The following is a 25769-nucleotide window of genomic DNA, read 5'->3' as shown; positions in this document are numbered from 1 at the left end:
CTCTCACCCTGACAACTTGACTGGTAAATTGAGAATGAATAGAACCTCTCACCCTGACAACTTGACTGGTAAATAGAATGAATAGAACAGGCTTGGAACCTCTCACCCTGACAACTTGACTGGTAAATAGAATGAATAGAACAGGCTTGGAACCTCTCACCCTGACAACTTGACTGGTAAACTAACAATGGCTGCCTGGTATGGTGATGCAATAAATTGTAGAATGTTCATTCAAATGATTCTAACTGACGTGCTCATGCAATAGAAGGTATTTTTGTAATGTCAGTTGAGTTGAATCAACAAAACACATCACATATTATACTTCCTGCTTTGCCCTATGGGTACACTCGCAATAGCTGCCAATCCAGCCATTATGCCATAATTGACTTGATGCACTTCCTGTCCAGTCTATTTCCATGGCAGCACATGCAGACAGGAGAGGAGGAGAGGAGAACATGTTTTCCTAAAAGATGTCATCAAGGAAAAGGGTGGGTACTTGGAAGAATCTAAAATCTCAAATATATTTGCATTTGTTTAACACTATTTTGGTTACTACATGATTCCATATGTGTTATTTCATAGTTTTGATGTCTTCTCTACTATTCTACAATGTAGAAAATAGTCAAAATAAAAGAAATACCCTGGAATGAGTAGGTGTGTCCAAACTTCTGACTGGTAGTGTATATATTTATTTTTGCTATTCTAACATTTTTTTACTGTGACTGCAGTCATTTGGCTGATCAGTTCCTGTCACCCAAAATGCCATGACTGTCACAGTCATTACTACCATCTCCTACACATGAAGTATGACAAATTCTCACCACCCTCCTTTTTCTCTTCAGCCAAGTGTTTACAGTTTAAAGAAAAATGGCAATGTCCAAGACTAACTATACCCACATATACCCACACATAACTATACCCACATATACCCACACATAACTATACCCACATATACCCACACATAACTATACCCACATATACCCACACATAACTATACCCACATATACCCACACATAACTATACCCACATATACCCACACATAACTATACCCACATATACCCACACATAACTATACCCACATATACCCACACATAACTATACCCACATATACCCACACATAACTATACCCACATATACCCACACATAACTATACCCACATATACCCACACATAACTATACCCACATATACCCACACATAACTATACCCACATATACCCACATATACATAACTATACCCACATATACCCACACATAACTATACCCACATACCCACATATACCCACACATAACTATATACCCACACATAACTATACCCACATATACCCACACATAACTATACCCACATATACCCACACATAACTATACCCACATATACCCACACATAACTATACCCACATATACCCACACACACATAACTATACCCACATATACCCACACATAACTATACCCACATATACCCACACATAACTATACCCACATATACCCACACATAACTATACCCACATATACCCACACATAACTATACCCACATATACCCACACATAACTATACCCACATATACACATAACTATACCCACATATACCCACACATAACTATACCCACACACATAACTATACCCACACATAACTATACCCACATATACCCACACATAACTATACCATATACCCACATATATACCCACATATACCCACACATAACTATACCCACATATACCCACACATAACTATACCCACATATACCCACACACACATAACTATACCCACATATACCCACACATAACTATACCCACATATAACCCACATATACATAACTATACCCACATATACCCACACATAACTATACCCACATATACCCACACATAACTATACCCACATATACCCACACATAACTATACCCACATATACCCACACATAACTATACCCACATATACCCACACATAACTATACCCACATATACCCACACATAACTATACCCACATATACCCACACATAACTATACCCACATATACCCACACATAACTATACCCACATATACCCACACATAACTATACCCACATATACCCACACATAACTATACCCACATATACCCACACATAACTATACCCACATATACCCACTAACTATACCCACATATACCCACACATAACTATAACTATACCCACATATACCCACACATAACTATACCCACATATACCCACACATAACTATACCCACATATACCCACACATAACTATACCCACATATACCCACACATAACTATACCCACATAAAATGGTTATGATACATCTAAACTTAATAATGGTAAATATTACCCTGCCCCAGGCTTTTCAAACATCGGACCATTTCTTTCCATTTTCACCTAAAATGACATACCCAAATCTAACTACCTGTGGCTCAGACCTGAAGCAAGGATATGCATTGTTTTGATACCATTTGAAAGGAAACACTTTGAAGTTTGTGTAAAAGCGAAATTAATGTAGGAGAATATAACACATTAGATCAGGTCAAATATAATACAAATAACTTTTTTTTTTCTTTTTTCTTTTTTACCATCATCTTTGAAATGCAAGAGAAAGGTCATAATTTATTATTCCAGCCCACGCGCAATTTAGATTTTGGCCACTAGATGACAGCAGTGTATGTGCAACGTGTTAGACTGATCCAATGAACCATTGCATTTGTGTTCAACATTTTGTATCAAGACTGCCCTAAGGTGCCTAATTGGTTAATTAATACATGTTCAAGTTCATAACTGTGCAACTCTCCTCAAACAATAGCATGGTATTCTTTCACTGTAATAGCTACTGCAAATTGGACAGTGCAGTTGGATTAACAAGAATTTAAGCTTTCTGTCAATATCAGATATGTCTATGTCCTGGGAAATGTTCTTGTTATTTACAACCTCATGCTAATCGCATTAGCCTGACTCTCTTATGGGCAGTGGTGAAACTAGTGCACCAATGTTCAGGGTGCAATTTGGGACATAAGAATTTATGAGAATAGAGAAGAACTCATTTGCAACTTTAAGTTACACTACGAGCCAGGCAGAGGCAGGTTCTCCATCAATATGTGTGTGTACATCCATGTATGTGTGTGTGTGTGTGTGTGTGTGTGTGTGTGTGTGTGTGTGTGTGTGTGTGTGTGTGTGTGTGTTCATCTATGTGTGTCTGTGTACATCTATGTGTGTGTGTGTGTGTGTGTGTGTACATCTATGTGTGTGTGTTTGAATGTATGATTGATTGAGCAAAGCTTAGGCTATTAAGAGCAGCACTGTCACAGAGGACGGTTGAAGATGAAATCATTCATTATCTAGATGTCCTGTTGAACCTCTTCATCAACCAATACCTTTCATTATCTAGATGTCCTGTTGAACCTCTTCATCAACCAATACCATTCATTATCTAGATGTCCTGTTGAACCTCTTCATCAACCAATACCATTCATTATCTAGATGTCCTGTTGAACCTCTTCATCAACCAATACCATTCATTATCTAGATGTCCTGTTGAACCTCTTCATCAACCAATACCATTCATTATCTAGATGTCCTGTTGAACCTCTTCATCAACCAATTTGCGTGTGTGGCGGTGTGTGTGTGTGGCGGTGTGTGTGTGTGTGTGTGTGTGTGGCGGTGTGTGTGTGTGTGTGTGTGTGTGTGTGTGTGTGTGTGTGTGTGTGTGTGTGTGTGTGGCGGTGTTTGTGTGTGTGTGTGTGTTTGCGTGTGTGTGTGTTTTGCATGTGTGTGTGTGTGTGTGTGTGGCGGTGTGTGTGTGTGTGTGTAAAGTAGGACAGGATGCAGAACCCAGAAGCCCTTTTAGAATCTCTCTCAGTTCCGGACCTTGATTCTATATTCTGTTTGGCCTCATCCTGCTCCAAACCATCTCCTCCCCAGAGAGCCAAGCTCAACGTGGGATTTAAATAAGAACTTCAAACAACTCAGTCAGATGCCCGAAATCCCCCGCCCACACACACACTTTCATTTACCTTCTCACAGTCAATTTCACTTGAGTGCACAGGTCTCTCTTTCCCTTGATCAGTTGTGTGCTTCCCTCTAGTGGCTGATGTTGGAAGTACTTCCCACCAATCAGGTTTGAATTGTTTTCATGGAAGTCTACCAGTCCAATAAATACTATAACCCTAACCATGAATAACACAGTTTAAACTCCAACATAAATACTATAACTCTAACCATGAATAACACAGTTTAAATCCCAACAGTAAATCAAATATCCCTCTCTCATAGGTTCCACCTACTTGTTCTGAGGCTCCTCTGGATTGGCTGGCTGTTGGCGATAGGCCCGCCCTTGACTCCTCCCCCACTGACAGTGCGGATGGTGAAGTTGTACAGTCGTCCCGGGAACATCCCATCCAGGATGCGGCTGGTTGGCTGAGGCGCTGTGATTGACAGGGAATCTCTGGGAGCCCATTGGAGGTCAAAGGTGTCGTAGTCACCAGAGGCGGGACCATCCCAGGTCAGTTCTACAGAGCTGTTACCACTGATGTCCCTGAAGGATACCATGGAGGGAGGCTCTGGGGCTGAGGGGGAAAACACAGACAGAAACAGGCTTTACTGCAAGTAACACAAAACACAGACAGAAACAGGCTTTACTGCAAGTAACACAAAACACAGACAGAAACAGGCTTTACTGCAAGTAACACAAAACACAGACAGAAACAGGCTTAACTGCAAGTAACACAAAACACAGACAGAAACAGGCTTTACTGCAAGTAACACAAAACACAGACAGAAACAGGCTTTACTGCAAGTAACACAAAACACAGACAGAAACAGGCTTTACTGCAAGTAGCACAAAACACAGACAGAAACAGGCTTTACTATAAGCAACACAAAACACAGACAGAAACAGGCTTTACTGCAAGTAACACAAAACACAGACAGAAACAGGCTTTACTGCAAGCAACACAAAACACAGACAGAAACAGGCTTTACTGCAAGCAACACAAAACACAGACAGAAACAGGCTTTACTGCAAGTAACACAAAACACAGACAGAAACAGGCTTTACTGCAAGTAACACAAAACACAGACAGATAGAGGCTTTACTGCAAGCAACACAAAACACAGACAGAAACAGGCTTTACTGCAAGTAGCACAAAACACAGACAGAAACAGGCTTTACTATAAGCAACACAAAACACAGACAGAAACAGGCTTTACTGCAAGTAACACAAAACACAGACAGAAACAGGCTTTACTGCAAGTAACACAAAACACAGACAGATAGAGGCTTTACTATAAGCAACACAAAACACAGAGAGAAACAGGCTTTACTGCAAGCAACACAAAACACAGACAGATAGAGGCTTTACTACAAGCAACACAAAACACAGACAGATAGAGGCTTTACTGCAAGCAGCACAAAACACAGACAGATAGAGGCTTTACTATAAGCAACACAAAACACAGAGAGAAACAGGCTTTACTGCAAGCAACACAAAACACAGACAGATAGAGGCTTTACTACAAGCAACACAAAACACAGACAGATAGAGGCTTTACTGCAAGCAGCACAAAACACAGACAGATAGAGGCTTTACTACAAGTAACACAAAACACAGACAGATAGAGGCTTTACTGCAAGTAACACAAAACACAGACAGAAACAGGCTTTACTGCAAGCAACACAAAACACAGACAGAAACAGGCTTTACTGCAAGCAACACAAAACACAGACAGATAGAGGCTTTACTATAAGTAACACAAAACACAGACAGATACAGGCTTTACTATAAGCAACACAAAACACAGACAGATAGAGGCTTTACTACAAGCAACACAAAACACAGACAGATAGAGGCTTTACTATAAGCAACACAAAACACAGACAGATAGAGGCTTTACTACAAGCAACACAAAACACAGACAGATACAGGCTTTACTATAAGCAACACAAAACACAGACAGATAGAAGCTTTACTATAAGTAACACAAAACACAGACAGAAACAGGCTTTACTACAAGCAACACAAAACACAGACAGAAACAGGCTTTACTGCAAGTAACACAAAACACAGACAGAAACAGGCTTTACTGCAAGTAACACAAAACACAGACAGAAACAGGCTTTACTATAAGCAACACAAAACACAGACAGAAACAGGCTTTACTATAAGCAACACAAAACACAGACAGAAACAGGCTTTACTATAAGCAACACAAAACACAGACAGAAACAGGCTTTACTATAAGCAACACAAAACACAGACAGAAACAGGCTTTACTATAAGCAACACAAAACACAGACAGAAACAGGCTTTACTATAAGCAACACAAAACACAGACAGAAACAGGCTTTACTATAAGCAACACAAAACACAGACAGAAACAGGCTTTACTATAAGCAACAATATTTTGAATAAGTTTAACTTATTCTGTGTGTTAATTTTCTCTGTCGTTGGAACTCTGGATACTTGGACCCAGAGTGCAGAGTATTCTCTAACTAAGGCAGTACTAGTCAATATAGTTGGTTAAGTAGAATGGATACTTGGACCCAGAGTGCAGAGTATTCTCTAACTAAGGTAGTACTAGTCAATATAGTTGGTTAAGTAGAATGGATACATGGACCCAGAGTGCAGAGTATTCTCTAACTAAGGTAGTACTAGTCAATATAGTTGGTTAAGTAGAATGGATACATGGACCCAGAGTGCAGAGTATTCTCTAACTAAGGCAGTACTAGTCAATATAGTTGGTTAAGTAGAATGGATACATGGACCCAGAGTGCAGAGTATTCTCTAACTAAGGCAGTACTAGTCAATATAGTTGGTTAAGTAGAATGGATACATGGACCCAGAGTGCAGAGTATTCTCTAACTAAGGCAGTACTAGTCAATATAGTTGGTTAAGTAGAATGGATACATGGACCCAGAGTGCAGAGTATTCTCTAACTAAGGCAGTACTAGTCAATATAGTTGGTTATATAGTTGGTTAAGTAGAATGGATACATGGACCCAGAGTGCAGAGTATTCTCTAACTAAGGCAGTACTAGTCAATATAGTTGGTTAAGTAGAATGGATACATGGACCCAGAGTGCAGAGTATTCTCTAACTAAGGCAGTACTAGTCAATATAGTTGGTTAAGTAGAATGGATACATGGACCCAGAGTGCAGAGTATTCTCTAACTAAGGTAGTACTAGTCAATATAGTTGGTTAAGTAGAATGGATACATGGACCCAGAGTGCAGAGTATTCTCTAACTAAGGTAGTACTAGTCAATATAGTTGGTTAAGTAGAATGGATACATGGACCCAGAGTGCAGAGTATTCTCTAACTAAGGCAGTACTAGTCAATATAGTTGGTTAAGTAGAATGGATACATGGACCCAGAGTGCAGAGTATTCTCTAACTAAGGTAGTACTAGTCAATATAGTTGGTTAAGTAGAATGGATACATGGACCCAGAGTGCAGAGTATTCTCTAACTAAGGCAGTACTAGTCAATATAGTTGGTTAAGTAGAATGGATACATGGACCCAGAGTGCAGAGTATTCTCTAACTAAGGTAGTACTAGTCAATATAGTTGGTTAAGTAGAATGGATACATGGACCCAGAGTGCAGAGTATTCTCTAACTAAGGCAGTACTAGTCAATATAGTTGGTTAAGTAGAATGGATACATGGACCCAGAGTGCAGAGTATTCTCTAACTAAGGTAGTACTAGTCAATATAGTTGTTAAGTAGAATGGATGCATTTTATAATAACTATCATCCCTGGTATCATTGGATCATGATAAATGAATATGAGTTTCAGACAGAGAGAGAGAGGGTTGTGTACTGACCCGTCCTTCCCTTTGCAGACACAGCATTTGTCAGCTCTCCACTGTGTGTGACCACCTCAGCCCGGTACACACGGCCAGGTACCAGTCCCTGGAACAGGTGTTCTCTCTGCTCCATGCCCAGCTCCTGGGCTGCCAGGGTAGTGGTTGAGCCCTCCAGGCCACCGTACAGGACCACCTTGGTACCCACTCCACTCCCCCGCCCCAGGCAGCCAGCTGATGGAGAGACGGTCAGTACGCTTACCACCCTGGACATGGAGAGAGCGCACTGGGGCTGGGACTGGGGGGGAGAAGAGGGTAGAGAGGGTTATTTGGGGTTGAGGGATGGAAGAGAGAAGAATGGAGGTTTGGGGGGATGGTTAAGGGGATGGGGAGAAGAGAGAGAAAAGGGTGTTGGGAGAGGAGAGAGAGAAAGGGGGGTTGGGGGAGAAGAGAGAGAACAGGGTTTTGGGGGAGAGAGAGAGAGAGAACAGGGTTTTGGGGGAGAAGAGAGAGAACAGGGTTTTGGGGGAGAGAGAGAGAACGGGTTTTGGGGGAGAGAGAGACTTTTCTGTTTCTATCTACAGCAGGACCCGGCACCGTGTCTCCCTGGGACATGGCTCCTGTTCTCTCTTGGGTCTAATGCCAGGCTGCTGGTACCTTTCATCTGGTACATACAGCGCATTCGGAAAGTATTCAGACCCCTTGACCTTTTTCCACATTTTGTTACGTTACAGCCTCGTTCTAAAATAGATTAAATAAAAATGATCCTCATCAATCTACACGCAATACACCATAATGACAAAGCAAAAACAGGTTTTCAGACATTTTTACAAATTTATTAAAAAAACAAATAAACAGAAATACCTTATTTATGTAAGTATTCAGACCCTGTTTCTTTGAGACTCGAAATTGAGATCAGGTGCATCTTGTTCCCATCGATCATCATTGAGATGTTTCTACAACTTGATTTGGAAAGGCACACACCTGTCTATATAAGGTCCCACAGTTGACAGTGCATGTCAGAGCAAAAACCAAGCCATGAGGTGGAAGAAATTGTCCAGGAAGTGGAGATGACCAAGAAACCGAAGGTCACTCTCACAGAGCTCCAGAGTTCCTCTGTGGAGATAGGAGAAACTTCCAGAAGAACAACCATCTCTGCAGCTCTCCACCAATCAGGCCTTCAGGGTAGAGAGGTCAGACGGAAGCCACTCATCAGTAAAAGACACATGACAGCCTGCTTGGAGTTTGCCAAACGGCACCTAAAGACTTTCAGACCATGAGAAACAAGACTCTCAGGCTGATGAAACCAAGATTGAACACTTTGGCCTGAATGCCAAGTGTCACGTCTGGAGGAAACCTGGAACCATCCCTACGGTGAAGCATGGTGGTGGCAGCATCATGTCTGGAGGAAACCTGGAACCATCCCTACGGTGAAGCATGGTGGTGGCAGCATCATTTCTGGAGGAAACCTGGAACCATCCCTACGGTGAAGCATGGTGGTGGCAACATCACGTCTGGAGGAAACCTGGAACCATCCCTACGGTGAAGCATGGTGGTGGCAGCATCACGTCTGGAGGAAACCTGTAACCATCCCTACGGTGAAGCATGGTGGTGGCAGTATCATGTCTGGAGGAAATCTGGAACCATCCCTATGGTGAAGCATGGTGGTGGTAGCATCATGCTGTGGGGATGTTTTTCAGTGGCAGGGACTGGAAGACTAGTCAGGATCAAGGCAAAGATGAACGGAGCAAAGTACAGAGAGATCCTTGATGAAAACCAGCTCCAGAACGCTCAGGACAGACTGTGGCGAAGGTTCACCTTCCAACAGGACAACGACCCTAAGCACACAGCCAAGAAAACACAGGAGTGGCTTCGGGATAAGACTGTGCACCTTCTCACAAAGCAACGATCTGAATGATGCAGAGGTTGTTGATTCTGCTCAACACCAAGTCTTTTTTTGTGTCACAGTCCTGATGGAAAAAACAATAACACCAGAGACACATTAACATAAACCACTGTCTCAGTGGGAAAAGCCCCAAGGCGTTACAGTCATTTGCATTTAGATTGTAATAATGACAGCGGCGCTGTGAAAGAAAAGATTGTCATTGACAGACAGACGCACCACTTCAGATGCTGTGGGGTGTTACCCTGTCTGACCCTTCTGGTTTTTAGAATGACTTGTAAGTTCATCTGAAGTTGTAGCAGACATTTGGCTTGTTAGGCACAATATATGTTGAGAAAACCTTGGCCCATAAAAAAAAATGTACAGCAATTAGCTTTCACATTCAGCTGGATGAATGTGGTGTTTCTTTTGAGGACAACATGTAGTCATGGAGGAAATGTGATCCCTAAAATTCCTACATTCAGAATGAATTTCAGCATCGTACACATACACTAAACGATTCATGCATACTAAATGAATGTCACATGTCCATCAAAAGAAACAGGTGTTGTTTGACACATTATAGATTGAATTGACAATAAAGTAAATAAAGGATAATTTATATACAAATGCTATTTTACAGTAAACAAATTAACAACAGACTTTCAGTAGACTTATAGAGAAGGACTTTCATCAAGCGCAGCACTTACACAAATTACTGAGAAAGTGATGATTAAAAAAGATTGTGGGGCTGTTTTGTTAGACTTCAGTGCAACTTTTGACATTATCGATCATAGTCTGCTGATGGAAAACGTATGTGTTATGGATTTCCCCTGCTACATTGTGGATAAAGAGTTACCAGTCTAATAGAACACAGAGGGTGTTCTTTAATGGAAGCCTCTCCAATAAAATCCATTTAAAATCAGGAATTCCCCAGGGCAGCTGTCTAGGCCCTTTACTTTTTAAAATCTTTACTAATGACATTGAGTAAAGCCAGTGTGTCAATGTACGTGGATGACTCAACACTATACACCTCAGCTACTACAGCGACTGAAATGACTGCAACTCTTAACAAAGAGCTGCAGTTAGTTTCAGAATGGGTAGCAAGGAATAAGTCAGTCCTAAATATTTCAAAAACTAAAAGCTATGTATTTGGGACAAATCATTCACTAAACCCTAAACCTCAACTAAATCTTGTAATAAATAATGTGGAAATTGAGCAAGTTGAGGAGACTAAACTGCTTGCAGTAACCCTGGACTGTAAAACTGTCATGGTCAAAACATATTGATACAACAAATCAAATTTTTGCTAAGATGGGGAGAAGTCTGTCAATAATAAAGTGCTGCTCTGCCTTCTTAACAACACTATCAACAAGGCAGGTCCAACAGACCCTGGTTTTATCGCACCTGGACTACTGTTCAGTCGTGTGGTCAGGTGCCACAAAGAGGGATTTAGGAAAATTGCAATTGGCTCAGAACAGGGCAGCACGGCTGGCACTTGGATCTATACAGAGAGCTAAAATGAATAATATGCATGTAAAGCTCTCCTGACTCAAAGTGGAGGAGAGATTGACTTCATGTTCATGAGCCCAGTCAAAACTGTTCGCTGCTCTGGCCCCCCAATGGTGGAACAAACTCCCTCACGACGCCAGGACAGCGGAGTCAATCACCACCTTCCGGAGACACCTGAAACCCCACCTCTTTAAGGAATACCTAGGATAGGATAAAGTAATCCTTCTCACCCCCTTAAAAGACTTAGATGCACTATTGTAAAGTGGCTGTTCCACTGGATGTCATAAGGTGAAAGCACCAATTTGTAAGTCGCTCTGGATAAGAGCGTCTGCTAAATGACTTAAATGTAAATGTAATGTAAATGTAATGTTGAATGCACCTAGCTGACTGTTTAATCTATTGGCACACAGCTCAGACACCCCACAAGACATGCCACCAGAGGTCTCTTCACAGTCCCCAAGTCCAGAACAGACTATGGCATAGGCACAGTACACATAGAGCCATGACTACATGGAACTCTATTCCACAGTACTACATAGAGCCATGACTACATGGAACTCTATTCCACAGTACTACATAGAGCCATGACTACATGGAACTCTATTCCACAGTACTACATAGAGCCATGACTACATGGAACTCTATTCCACAGTACTACATAGAGCCATGACTACATGGAACTCTATTCCACGTCAAGTAACTGATGCAAGCAGTGATGCAAGCACTGATGCAAACACGTGCATACAAACACACAATAACATATGTACTATACACACACATACACATGGATTTTGGGTTGTAGATATGTGGTAGTAGAGTAGTAGAACCCCAGGAAGAGTAGCTGCTGTCTTGGCAGGAACTAATGGGGATCCATAATAAACCCCAGGAAGAGTAGCTGCTGCCTTGGCAGGAACTAATGGGGATCCATAATAAACCCCAGGAAGAGTTGAGCTGCTGCCTTTGGCAGGAACTAATGAGGATCCATAATAAACCCCAGGAAGAGTAGCTGCTGCCTTGGCAGGAACTAATGAGGATCCATAATAAACCCCAGGAAGAGTAGCTGCTGCCTTGGCAGGAACTAGAACTAATAAACCCCAGGGATCCTGCTGCCTAATGAACCCCAGGAAGAGTAGCTGCTGTCTTGACAGGAACTACTGGGGATCCATAATAAACCCCAGGAAGAGTAGCTGCTGCCTTGGCAGGAACTAATGGGGATCCATAATAAACCCCAGGAAGAGTAGCTGCTGCCTTGGCAGGAACTGATGAGGATCCATAATAAACCCCAGGAAGAGTAGCTGCTGCCTTGACAGGAACTAATGAGGATCCATAATAAACCCCAGGAAGAGTAGCTGCTGTCTTGACAGGAACTAATGGGGATCCATAATAAACCCCAGGAAGAGTAGCTGCTGCCTTGGCAGGAACTGATGAGGATCCATAATAAACCCCAGGAAGAGTAGCTGCTGCCTTGACAGGAACTAATGAGGATCCATAATAAACCCCAGGAAGAGTAGCTGCTGTCTTGACAGGAACTAATGGGGATCCATAATAAACCCCAGGAAGAGTAGCTGCTGCCTTGGCAGGAACTAATGAGGATCCATAATAAACCCCAGGAAGAGTAGCTGCTGCCTTGGCAGGAACTAATGAGGATCCTTAATAAACCCCAGGAAGAGTAGCTGCTGCCTTGGCAGGAACTAATGAGGATCCATAATAAACCCCAGGAAGAGTAGCTGCTGCCTTGACAGGAACTACTGGGGATCCTTAATGAACCCCAGGAAGCGTAGCTGCTGTCTTGACAGGAACTACTGGGGATCCTTAATAAATACACATACTAATATTCATACGCTACTCCTGGGTGAAATACATGTCAACGGAAACGGAATTTGAGGTGTGCTTGATTTAGCTTGGAGTTTGGGACGGTTTTTGGACTACAAAGCACACTTCAAATATTTGACCCAGGTGTGTCAGATGATTTCAGTGTGTGTCCGTCTCACCTGTCCGCGCTAGGATAGATGAGTCACTGCTCATGCCTCTGCTCCTGCTCACCACCTCCATCTTGTACAGCGTCCCTGGGACCAGACCAGAGAAGGAGCACGTCTGGGTTCCGGCCTCCACGGTCTGACGGCCACGCAACGTCTCGTCAACGTTATACAGGAACAGGTCGTATCCGTCCACGTAGCCCTCGGACGGGCGCCAGATGAAACTCAGACCGCTGGTGTTGGCAGTCATCACCGTCAGACCGTTGACTGCAGCTGGACCTAAGGGAGGGAAAGAGGGAGGGAGAGAGGGGAGGAGGGAGGTAAGGAGAGAGAAAGAGAGGGAGAGAGAGAGAGAGGGGAGGAGGGCGGTAAGGAGAGAGAAAGAGCGGGAGTAAGAGAGAGAGAGAGAGAGAGGGAGAGAGAGAGAGAGAGAGAGAGAAAGAGAGTAAGAGAGAGAGAGAGTAAGAGAGAGAGAGAGGGAGAGAGGGAGATACTTTTATTTACATTTCAGCTATTACCTGATACAGTAATAATGACTGTCTCTGATACAGTGATAATGACTATCTCTGATACAGTGATACAGTAATAATGACTATCTCTGATACAGTGATAATGACTGTCTCTGACACAGTAATATTGACTGTCTCTGATACAGTAATAATGACTGTCTCTGATACAGTAATAATGACTATCTCTGACACAGTGATAATGACTGTCTCTGATACAGTAATAATGACTGTCTCTGATACAGCGATAATGACTATCTCTGATACAGTGATAATGACTGTCTCTGATACAGTAATGACTGTCTCTCTGATACAGTAATGACTGTCTCTGATACAGTGATAATGACTGTCTCTGACACTGTCTCTGACACAGTAATAATGACTGTCTCTGACACAGTAATAATGACTGTCTCTGATACAGTAATAATGACTGTCTCTGATACAGTAATAATGACTGTCTCTGATACAGTAATAATGACTGTCTCTGATACAGTAATAATGACTGTCTCTGATACAGTAATAATGACTGTCTCTGACACAGTGATAATGACCGTCTCTGATACAGTGATAATGACTGTCCCTGACACAGCGATAATGACTGTCTCTGATACAGTGATAATGACTGTCTCTGACACAGTGATAATGACGGTCTCTGACACAGTGATAATGACTGTCTCTGACACAGTGATAATGACTGTCTCTGACACAGGAAAAGTGGTGCCTCTTACGTGTTTGTCCCTCAGCCACGGCCTCCTTGCCATAGATCCCTCCACTGACGGATACGACCCGAACTCGGTACCACTTCCCAGGGGTGAGCTGGTCGAAGAGGTGCCTGGTGGAGCCCTGGGGCATGGAAATATTAGAGACTATGTCACGTCCATCATCCAGGAGCTGGATCTTGTAACCCTCGTACACTCCCACTGTAGTCTCCCAGGTCACTGTTAGACTGTGGGTGGTGTGGTCACTGTCTGCCTGGAGCGCTGTCACTGTGGAGGGGACTGGAGAGAGAGAGAGAGAGAGAGAGACAGACAGACAGACAGAGAGCCGTTAAATTCTACAACCACCTAAAAGAAAGTGATTCCCAAACCTTCCATATCAAAGCCATCACATACAAAGAGACGAACCTGGAAAAAAGTCCCCTAAACAAGCTGGTCCTGGGGCTCTGATCACAAACACAAACACACCCTACAGAGAGATGAACCTGGAGAAGAGTCCCCTAAGCAAACTGGTCCCGGGGCTCTGTTCAAAACACAAACACACCCTGGTGAACCTGGAGAAGCTCTGTGTCACAAACACAAACAGACCCCACAGAGCCCCAGGACAGCAACACAATTAGACCCAACCAAATCATGAGAAAACAAGAAGATAACTAATTGACACATTGGAAAGAATTAACAAAAAAACAGAGCAAACTAGAATGCTATTTGGCCCTAAACAGAGAGTACACCGTGGCACCTGACCACTGTGACTGACCTAAACTTAAGGAAAGCTTTGGCTATGTACAGACTCAGTGAGATCAGACAGTAGACAGTTAGACTGTGGCTGGTGTGGTCACTGTCTGCCTGGAGCGCTCTCACTCTGGGAGGGGACTGAACAGACACAGGGAGAGTTTAGGCATCCCCCATGGCTGGGAGGGGATTGGACAGATCCAGGGAGAGGTTAGACATCCCCCATGGCTGGGAGGGGATTGGACAGATCCAGGGAGAGGTTAGACATCACCCATGGCTGGGAGGGGATTGGACAGATCCAGGGAGAGGTTAGACATCCCCCATGGCTGGGAGGGGATTGGACAGATCCAGGGAGAGGTTAGACATCACCCATGGCTGGGAGGGGATTGGACAGATCCAGGGAGAGGTTAGACATCCCCCATGGCTGGGAGGGGATTGGACAGATCCAGGGAGAGGTTAGACATCACCCATGGCTGGGAGGGGATTGGACAGACACAGGGAGAGGTTAGACATCACCCATGGCTGGGAGGGGATTGGATAGATCCAGGGAGAGGTTAGACATCCCCCATGGCTGGGAGGATTGGTCCAGGAGAGGTAGACATCACCCATGGCTGGGAGGGGATTGGACAGATCCAGGGAGAGGTTAGACATCACCCATGGCTGGGAGGGGATTGGACAGACACAGGGAGAGGTTAGACATCCCCCATGGCTGGGAGGGTTATATTGCAGTATTCTTGATCTCTGAACTTGTTATGAAGAGAATCAGTTTCCAATGATTTTAGAGGTAGACTTTTCCATGAAGACGACAAATGACAAAGACAACTGTTGTTCCGCTATAATTCAAGACAAAGCCCTGTGTGTCTTAATGGCTCCAGTCCAGACTATGTGTTATCATACAGGTTTATTCTGGTCATTCACCTGTTCATCCAGTAGCACTGCTGTTATCGACCAGTGTTCCACTCAGGGACTAAGCTGTCCCCTCCCTCCCTCCCTCCCTCCCTCCCTCCCTCCCCTCCCTCCCTCCCTCCCTCCCTCCTCCCCTCCCTCCCTCCCTCCTCCCTCCCTCCCTCCCTCCCTCCTATTCTCCTCCCATTCCCTCTCTATTCTCCTCCCATTCCCCCTCCTATTCCCCTCTCTCCTATTCTCCTCCCATTCCCCCTCCTATTCCCCTCCCATTCCCCCTCCTATTCCCCTCCCTCCCATTCTCCTCCCATTCCCTCTCCTATTCCCCTCTCTCTCCTATTCTCCTCCCATTCCCCCTCCTATTCCCCCTCTCTCCCATTCCCCTCCTATTCCCTCTCCTATTTCCTCTCCTATTCCCTCTCCTATTCCCTCTCCTATTTCCTCTCCTATTCCCTCTCCTATTCCCTCTCCTATTCCCTCTCCTATTTCCTCTCCTATTCCCTCTCCCATTCCCTCTCCTATTCTCCTCCCATTCTCCTTCCTATTCCCCTCTTTCTCCTATTCTCCTCCCATTCCCCCTCCTATTCCCCCTCTCTCATATTCTCCTCCCATTCCCTCTCCTATTCTCCTCTCTCTCCTATTCTCCTCCCATTTCCTCTCCCATTCCCTCTCCTATTCTCCTCCCATTCCCTCTCCTATTCTCCTCCCATTCCCTCTCCTATTCTCCTCCCATTCCCTCTCCTATTCTCCTCCCATTCCCTCTCCTATTCTCCTCCCATTCCCTCTCCTATTCTCCTCCCATTGCCTCTCTCTATTCTCCTCCCATTCCCTCTCCCATTCTCCTCCCATTCCCTCCTATTCTCCTCCCATTCCCTCTCCTATTCTCCTCCCATTCCCTCTCCTATTCTCCTCCCATTGCCTCTCCTATTCTCCTCCCATTCCCCTCCTATTCCCCCTCTCTCATATTCTCCTCCCATTCCCTCTCCTATTCTCCTCTCTCTCCTATTCTCCTCCCATTTCCTCTCCCATTCCCTCTCCTATTCCCCCTCTCTCTCCTTCTCCTCCCATTCCCTCTCCTATTCTCCTCTCTCCCATTCCCCTCCCATTCTCCTCCTATTCCCTCTCCCTCCCTCTCCTATTCCCTCTCCTATTCCCTTCTCTCTCCTATTCTCCTCCTATTCCCTCTCCTATTCCCCTCCCTCTCCTATTCCCTCTCCTATTCCCCTCTCTCTCCTATTCTCCTCCCATTCCCTCTCCTATTCTCCTCTCTCTCCTATTCCCCTCCCATTCTCCTCCTATTCCCTCTCCCATTCCCTCTCCTATTCCCTCTGCTATTCCCCTCCCTCTCCTATTCCCTCTCCTATTCCCCTCTCTCTCCTATTCTCCTCCTATTCCCTCTGCTATTCCCCTCCCTCTCCTATTCCCTCTCCATTCCCCTCTCTCCTATTCTCCTCCCATTCCCTCTGCTATTCCCCTTCTCTCCTATTCCCTCCCATTCTCCTCCTATTCCCTCTCCTCCCTCTCCTATTCCCCTCCCTCTCCTATTCCCTCTCCTATTCCCCTCTCTCTCCTATTCTCCTCCCATTCCCTCTCCTATTCTCCTCTCTCCTATTCCCTCCCATTCTCCTCCTATTCCCTCTCCCATTCCCTCTCCTATTCCCTCTGCTATTCCCCTCCCTCTCCTATTCCCTCTCCTATTCCCCTCTCTCTCCTATTCTCCTCCTATTCCCTCTCTATTCCCCTCCCTTTCCTATTCCCTCTCATATTCCCTCTCCTCCTATTCTCCTCCCATTCCCTCTGCTATTCCCCTCTCTCCCTATTCCCTCCTATTCTCCTCCTATTCCCTCTCCCTCTCCTATTCCCTCTCCTATTCCCCTCTCTCTCCTATTCTCCTCCTATTCCCTCTCCTATTCCCCTCCCTCTCTTATTCCCTCTCCTATTCCCTCTCCTTCCCCTCTCTCCTCCCATTCCCTCTCCTATTCTCCTCTCTCTCCTATTCCCCTCCTATTCCCTCTCCTATTCCCTCTCCCATTCCCTCTCCTATTCCCTCTGCTATTCCCCTCCCTCTCCTATTCCCTCTCCTATTCCCCTCTCTCTCCTATTCTCCTCCCATTCCCTCTGCTATTCCCCTCTCTCCTATTCTCCTCCTATTCCCTCTCCTATTCTCTCTCCCATTTCCTCTCATATTCCCCTCTCTCTCCTATTCCCTCTCCTATTCCCTCTCCTATTCCCCTCCCTTCTTCTCACCTGTTCGTCCAGTAGTTGTTGAATTATTGACCAGTATTCCACTCAGGGACTGAACCTCGACCCCGTACAGCTGTCCTGGTACCAGACCCTGAAAGTCCAGCTCAGTGACGTGTTTGGGGACAGGTCTGGTCTCCAGAAGGTGTGACCCTGGGATAGGGACACGGTGTACATGTCCACATCCCCATCACCAGGGGTCCAGGACACCCTCTCAGGCTGGCAGCCTGGTCCCCTGGCCGGGCATGGAGGTTCCTCACCTGGCTGGGGACTGGGGGGGGGTTGAGAGAGAAGGCAGAGAGACAGGAGTGAAGGGAGGGGGGAGGAGATGGGTCACAATGTGGATCACTTATAGAAAAATAAGTTGAAGACTGGCCCAAAAAACAATTTGGTGTTTTTTTATTTTAAAATCTTTAGATGATGTTCTACGGAATGAAGTGATAACAAAAGGTTATTCTGTTGTTTTACCTGAAATACCTGGGAAATGCTATGAAACACAATGTGAGGTTATTTGGAAAACCAAGCCGGGCAGCTGCCCACTCTGTTCCCCTACTGACCTGTCCTGCCCTCGATGAACTGAGGTCTCTGGTTGGGTCCACTGAAGGTGGACACCACCATCTTGTACAGGCGTCCCGGGGTGAGCGAGGCCAGGCGGTGGTCACGGGCCTCGTTGCCCAGGGTTACGGGCGGGTAAACCCGCGTGTCGTTGAAGAGGATCTGGACCTCGTAGTGATCAACGTCCCCCAGCGCTGGAGACCATGTGACCACCAGATCACCTGTACCACTGTCACCCAGGGCCAGGCTCCGCACCGCAGAGGGGACTACGGAGACAGTCAAATACAACTTTATTTCAACATTTACACTATGCACAGAACACTAAAGGGCTCAATGGTTTGGTTGGCTGAGGGGAATCTGACTCATGATGCCCACTAGTTTAAGGTTAACTTTGCGCTGCCAAAATGTTCATGATGTGATCTTAGGTACAATTCTCATGCGCCGAATTCTAGATATCACACCTACAAATTCTTCCAAATAAGTTGTATATTGGTTTTCCGTGGACTTGGCCACACAGAAAACTCAGCAGCACAGCATTTTACTGAAACCTTCTACCAACACTGCAGTAGCAACAGACACAGACTCTCAGACTGTAGTTAATAGACTCACACGTTCTCTCGTCAGTAGCAACAGACACAGACTCACAGACTGTAGTTAATAGACTCACACGTTCTCTCGTCAGTAGCAACACTGGACTGGTACTCTCAGACTGTAGTTAATAGACTCACACGTTCTCCCATCAGTAGAAACACTGGACTGGTACTCTCAGACTGTAGTTAATAGACTCACACGTTCTCCCATCAGTAGAAACACTGGACTGGTACTCTCAGACTGTAGTTAATAGACTCACACGTTCTCCCATCAGTAGAAACACTGGACTGGTACTCTCAGACTGTAGTTAATAGACTCACACGTTCTCCCATCAGTAGCAACACTGGACTGGTACTCTCAGACTGTAGTTAATAGACTCACACGTTCTCCCATCAGTAGAAACACTGGACTGGTACTCTCAGACTGTAGTTAATAGACTCACACGTTCTCCCATCAGTAGCAACACTGGACTGGTACTCTCAGACTGTAGTTAATAGACTCACACGTTCTCCCATCAGTAGAAACACTGGACTGGTACTCTCAGACTGTAGTTAATAGACTCACACGTTCTCCCATCAGTAGAAACACTGGACTGGTACTCTCAGACTGTAGTTAATAGACTCACACGTTCTCCCATCAGTAGAAACACTGGACTGGTACTCTCAGACTGTAGTTAATAGACTCACACGTTCTCCCATCAGTAGAAACACTGGACTGGTACTCTCAGACTGTAGTTAATAGACTCACACGTTCTCCCATCAGTAGAAACACTGGACTGGTACTCTCAGACTGTAGTTAATAGACTCCCACGTTCTCCCATCAGTAGAAACACTGGACTGGTACTCTCAGACTGTAGTTAATAGACTCACACGTTCTCCCATCAGTAGCAACACTGGACTGGTACTCTCAGACTGTAGTTAATAGACTGGACACGTTCTCCCATCAGTAGAAACACTGGACTGGTACTCAGGTCAGACTGTAGTTAATAGACTCACACGTTCTCCCATCAGTAGAAACACTGGACTGGTACTCTCAGACTGTAGTTAATAGACTCACACGTTCTCCATCAGTAGAAACACTGGACTGGTACTCTCAGACTGTAGTTAATAGACTCACACGTTCTCCCATCAGTAGAAACACTGGACTGGTACTCTCAGACTGTATTTAAAAGACTCACACGTTCTCCCATCAGTAGAAACACTGGACTGGTACTCTCAGACTGTAGTTAATAGACTCACACGTTCTCCCATCAGTAGAAACACTGGACTGGTACTCTCCGCTCCAGGTGCTGACAGTGACTGTATAAAGCCTCCCAATACCAGGAGCTGAACACACAATAACCCATAATCTCACAACCGCGCCACCGTCTGGTTCTGGACCACCGTGTTGTTGTACTTAATGACCACCTCGTAATGGTCCAAGTCTCCGGACGCATGGCGCACAGTAGACTTTCAGGAAGTCATCCCTGGCAGAGTGGATGGCGTTGGGGTTCTGGACACTGGAGGGTTCTGGGTAGAGAGAGGGGTAGAAGAGATGTCATCAGGTCAAGAGGTCAAGTAGGATGTGGGGTGTTTTTACATTAAACACAACACCCCATGTCATTTTAAGAGACATCACATTTTCTCCAAAATGTTCCCTACCAATTGAACAATTTGTCTCCTAGATCACAAGAAAATAAATCTACATTAACACATTCATCCATATAAGTATATACAGTGAATTCAGGAAAGTATTCAGACCCCTTGACTTTTTTCACATTTTGTTACACAATACAGCCTCATTCTAAAATGGAATGAATACAATTTTCCCCTAATGGCATCAATCTATACATCAATACCCCATAATGGCATCACAATACCCCATAATGACATCACAATACCCCATAATGGCATCACAATACCCCATAATGACATCACAATACCCCATAATGACATCACAATACCCCATAATGACATCACAATACCCCATAATGACATCACAATACCCCATAATGGCATCACAATACCCCATAATGACATCACAATAACCCATAATGGCATCACAATACCCCATAATGACATCACAATACCCCATAATGGCATCACAATACCCCATAATGACATCACAATACCCTATAATGACATCACAATACCCCATAATGGCATCACAATACCCCATAATGGCATCCCAATACCCCATAATGACATCACAATACCCCATAATGGCATCACAATACCCCATAATGACATCACAATACCCTATAATGACATCACAATACCCCATAATGGCATCACAATACCCCATAATGGCATCACAATACCCCATAATGACATCACAATACCCCATAATGACATCACAATACCCTATAATGACATCACAATACCCCATAATGGCATCACAATACCCCATAATGACATCACAATACCCCATAATGACATCACATAATGGCATCACAATACCCCATAATGGCATCACAATACCCTATAATGACATCACAATAATCCCATAATGGCATCACAATACCCCATAATGGCATCACAATACCCCATAATGGCATCACAATACCCCATAATGACATCACAATACCCCATAATGACATCACAATACCCCATAATGGCATCACAATACAATACCCCATAATGACATCACAATACCCCATAATGACATCACAATACCCCATAATGGCATCACAATACCCTATAATGGCATCCCAATACCCCATAATGGCATCACAATACCCCATAATGGCATCACAATACCCCATAATGGCATCACAATACCCCATAATGACATCACAATACCCCATAATGACATCACAATACAGGTTTTTAGACATTTTTGATCATTTATAAAGAATGTAACACATTTCCATAAGTATTCAGACCCTTTACTCAGTACTTTGTTGAAGTACCTTTGGCAGCGATTACAGCCTTGAGTCTTCTTGGGTATGATGCTACAAGCTTGGCACATATGTATTTGGGGAGTTTCTCCCATTCTTCTCTGTAGATCCTCTCAAGCTCTGTCAGATTGGCTGAGAAGCATCACTGTATAGCTGTTTTCAGGTCTCTCTAGAGGTGGGTGGGCCACTCAAGGACATTCAGAGACTCAGGTTTTCATCAAGGATCTCTCTGTACTTTGCTCTGTTCATCTTTCCATTAATCTTGACTAGTCTCCCAGTCCCTACTGCTGAAAAACATCCCCACAGCATGATGCTGTCACCACTATGCTTCACCGTAGGGATGGTGCCAGGTTTCCTCCAGATATGACGCTTGGCATTCAAGCCAAAGAGTTCAATATTGGTTTCATCAGACCAGAGAATCTTGTTTCTCATGGTCTGAGAGTCTTTAGGTGCCTGTTGGCAAACTCAAAGTGGGTTGTCATGTGCCTTTTACTGAGGAGTGGCCCGTCTGGCCACACTAACATAAAGGCCTGATTGGAGGAGTGCTGCAGAGATGGTTGTCCTTCTGGAAGTTTCTCCCATCTCCACAGAGGAACTCTGGAGCTCTGTTAGAGTGACCATAGGGTTCTTGGTCACATCCCTGACCAAGGACTTTCTCCCCCAATTGCTCAGTTTGGCCATGCGGCCAGCTCTAGGAAGGGTGTTGGTGGTTCAATACGTCTTCCATTTCAGAATGATGGCCACTGTGTTCTTGGGGACCTTCAATGCTGCTGAAATCTGTTGGTACGCTTCCCCAGCTCTGTGCCTCGACACAATCCTGTCCCGGGGCTCTACGGACAATTCCTTCCACCTCATGACTTGGTTTTTGCTCTGACATGCACTGTCAACTGTGGGACCTTATATAGACAGGTGTGTTCCTTTCCAAATCATGTCAAATCAATTGAATTTACCACAGGTGGTCTCCAATCAAGTTGTTGAAACATCTCAAGGATGATCAATGGAAACAGGATGTAACTGAGCTCAATTTCGAGTCTCACAGAAAAGGGTCTGAATACTTATTAATAAGGTATTTATGTTTTTTACTTTTAAGAAAACCTGTTTTCGCTTTGTCATTATGGGGTATTGTGATGTCATTATGGGGTATTGTGATGTCATTATGGGGTATTGTACGTAGATTGATGGGAGGAGATGTGATTTTAATCAATTTTAGAGAAAGGCTGTAATGTAACAAAATGTGTAAAAAGTCAAAGGGGTCTGAATACTTTCAGAACGCACAGTGAACAGAGTGATAGACAGTGATCAAGATGAGGGACCCAAGAGACGGCGTGTGTTGTAATGCCTGCATGTGTGTGTTGGTTTGTAATGCCTGCATGTGTGTGTGTTGGTTTGTAATGCCTGCATCTGTGTGTTGGTTTGTAATGCCTGCATGTGTGTGTGTTGGTTTGTAATGCCTGCATGTGTGTGTGTTGGTTTGTAATGCCTGCATCTGTGTGTGTTGGTTTGTAATGCCTGCATCTGTGTGTGTTGGTTTGTAATGCCTGCATCTGTGTGTGTTGGTTTGTAATGCCTGCATCTGTGTGTGTTGGTTTGTAATGCCTGCATCTGTGTGTTGGTTTGTAATGCTTGCATGTGTGTGTGTGTGTTGCCTGTGTGTGTTGGTGTGTGTGTGTGTGTGTGTGTGTGTTGGTGTGTGTGTGTGTGTGTGTGTGTGTGTGTGGTGTGTGTGTGTTGGTGTGTGTGTGGTGTGTGTGTGTGTGTGTGTGTGTTGGTGTGTGTGTGTGTGTTGGTGTGTGTTGGTGTGTGTGTGTTGGTGTGTGTGTGAGACCTACGTGTACGAGCCGTCACCACCGTGTTGTTCTGGAAGCTGCCGCTGCGGGTTGCTATGGAGACGGTGTACAGCCTCCCTGACTTGAGGGAGTTAAACACACACTCTGGGCTTGCCTTAGAAACCACCAGGTTGTGTACGGTCCTGTCGCGGTCCTTCAGTAGGACCAGGTAACTGTCCACATCTCCGACCGCTGGCTGCCACGACACCCCCAGGAAGTCTGGACGACCGTTGTTACTGACCGTGACCTCTCCGATCGCAGCTGGTACTGAGGAGAGAATGGGGGGGGGGGGGGGGCAGAGACCGGTCATCGACAGAGAGGACACAGACACACACATGTTAGAGATAGAAGTCTGGACGACCATTGTTACTGACCGTAACCTCTCCGACCGCAGCTGTCACTGAGAAGGGACAGGAGGACAAAACGGTCGTGAGGTCGATTGGGGTTAAAATCCTTTCGAACCTCAAAACTGTGTTGCCTGCTGAGCTAAAGGCTTTCATGTTGTTTGACATGAATTACTCCTACAACACACCAGTGGTGATTTGAATTGAATAGACTGACTTGATTAAATGTGGCCTTTAATGTGACATTCAGATACCCGGTGTGACAGGAAAGGTTTAGTTCAAGTGTCCTTTGTTATTATCCCGTTAGCTGAAAGTTAGCCGAAAGTTGTCTGAATGTTATCTGAAAGTGGTGTTTGTTTTCATCAACCCTTGGCCCCCGGACTCTGAAGTTAATTAAAAGGAGGAAGCTGTGGGGCCCCAAAATAGCCAGAACTTTCCCGGGGAAGACAATTGAGATCGGACAAGGAAGTCTTTGAACGGGACCTTGGAGAGTTGTTTTGTAGTTGACACAAAGCTTCCTGAACATTCCAGACATTCTCTTTTGTATTGGAAAACAATATTACGTTTCTCTCTGAGAGATTGTATCTTATAATTAATGTTGGTTAACAATCACTATAACAATGAGTGATTTACTCCGATGGTCAGACACCTACCCTTAAACGACCATCTCTAAGCATAGAATAAAGCCTGGCCATTACTATATCACATACACACATAAACAGCTGTAATGGACAAGACCACCAGGAAGAACATACAGAACAACCCCCAAAACAAACGCCTGGTTCATGTGTCAGTCAGTCGATGTTAATGTGGACGATACATTTGAGTAAATGCATAAAGATGAACTGTTCCTGATATTTAACTTACCAGTGCGTCCCTCAGCCACGGCCTGCTTCGAAACCATCCCACCACTGACAGTACTGACCACCAGCCTGTAGGAGGCGCCAGGCCTGAGGTCTCTGAGCTGCAGAGAGGTGGTGTTGGCTGGGACGGTGTGGTTCTGCACAGCCCGGTTGTTGTGGAGGAGCTGCAGGCTGCAGAAGTCCAGATCTCCAGGGGGGAGTTCCCAGCTGGCCTGTAAACTGTCCACGTGGCCCTGGTTGCTCAGGTGGACACGCCTCACCTCCAGAGGTACTGCAGACAGACTGGCTCAGTTACTGTCAGGCTCCATTTGTAAACAAAGCTTATTTTATCTCAGCAGGCTCATTATTACCCTTTGTGTGTTAGGCTTCATCTGAAGACTCCATTTTGTGAAGAAAATAAACTGAGACAAAGTAAAAAACACCCCTGTACATGCTGCCTCAAAGTCTGATTGGATAAATACAGTGTTACCATAGA

At 44.7% G+C, this 25769-nt stretch overlaps 1 pseudogene; it reads right to left on the bottom strand.

Annotated features, from left to right (window-relative positions):
* Positions 1-2405: 2405 nt before the first annotated feature.
* The window catches only part of LOC115127719 (receptor-type tyrosine-protein phosphatase beta-like), a 34944-nt pseudogene continuing 11580 nt past the window's right edge, over positions 2406-25769 (bottom strand).

The sequence above is a fragment of the Oncorhynchus nerka genome, unplaced genomic scaffold, assembly GCF_034236695.1.
Source record: "Oncorhynchus nerka isolate Pitt River unplaced genomic scaffold, Oner_Uvic_2.0 unplaced_scaffold_728, whole genome shotgun sequence".
In the NCBI taxonomy this organism is placed as follows: Eukaryota; Metazoa; Chordata; class Actinopteri; order Salmoniformes; family Salmonidae; genus Oncorhynchus; species Oncorhynchus nerka.
This window is presented reverse-complemented; position numbering and strand designations above follow the sequence as displayed.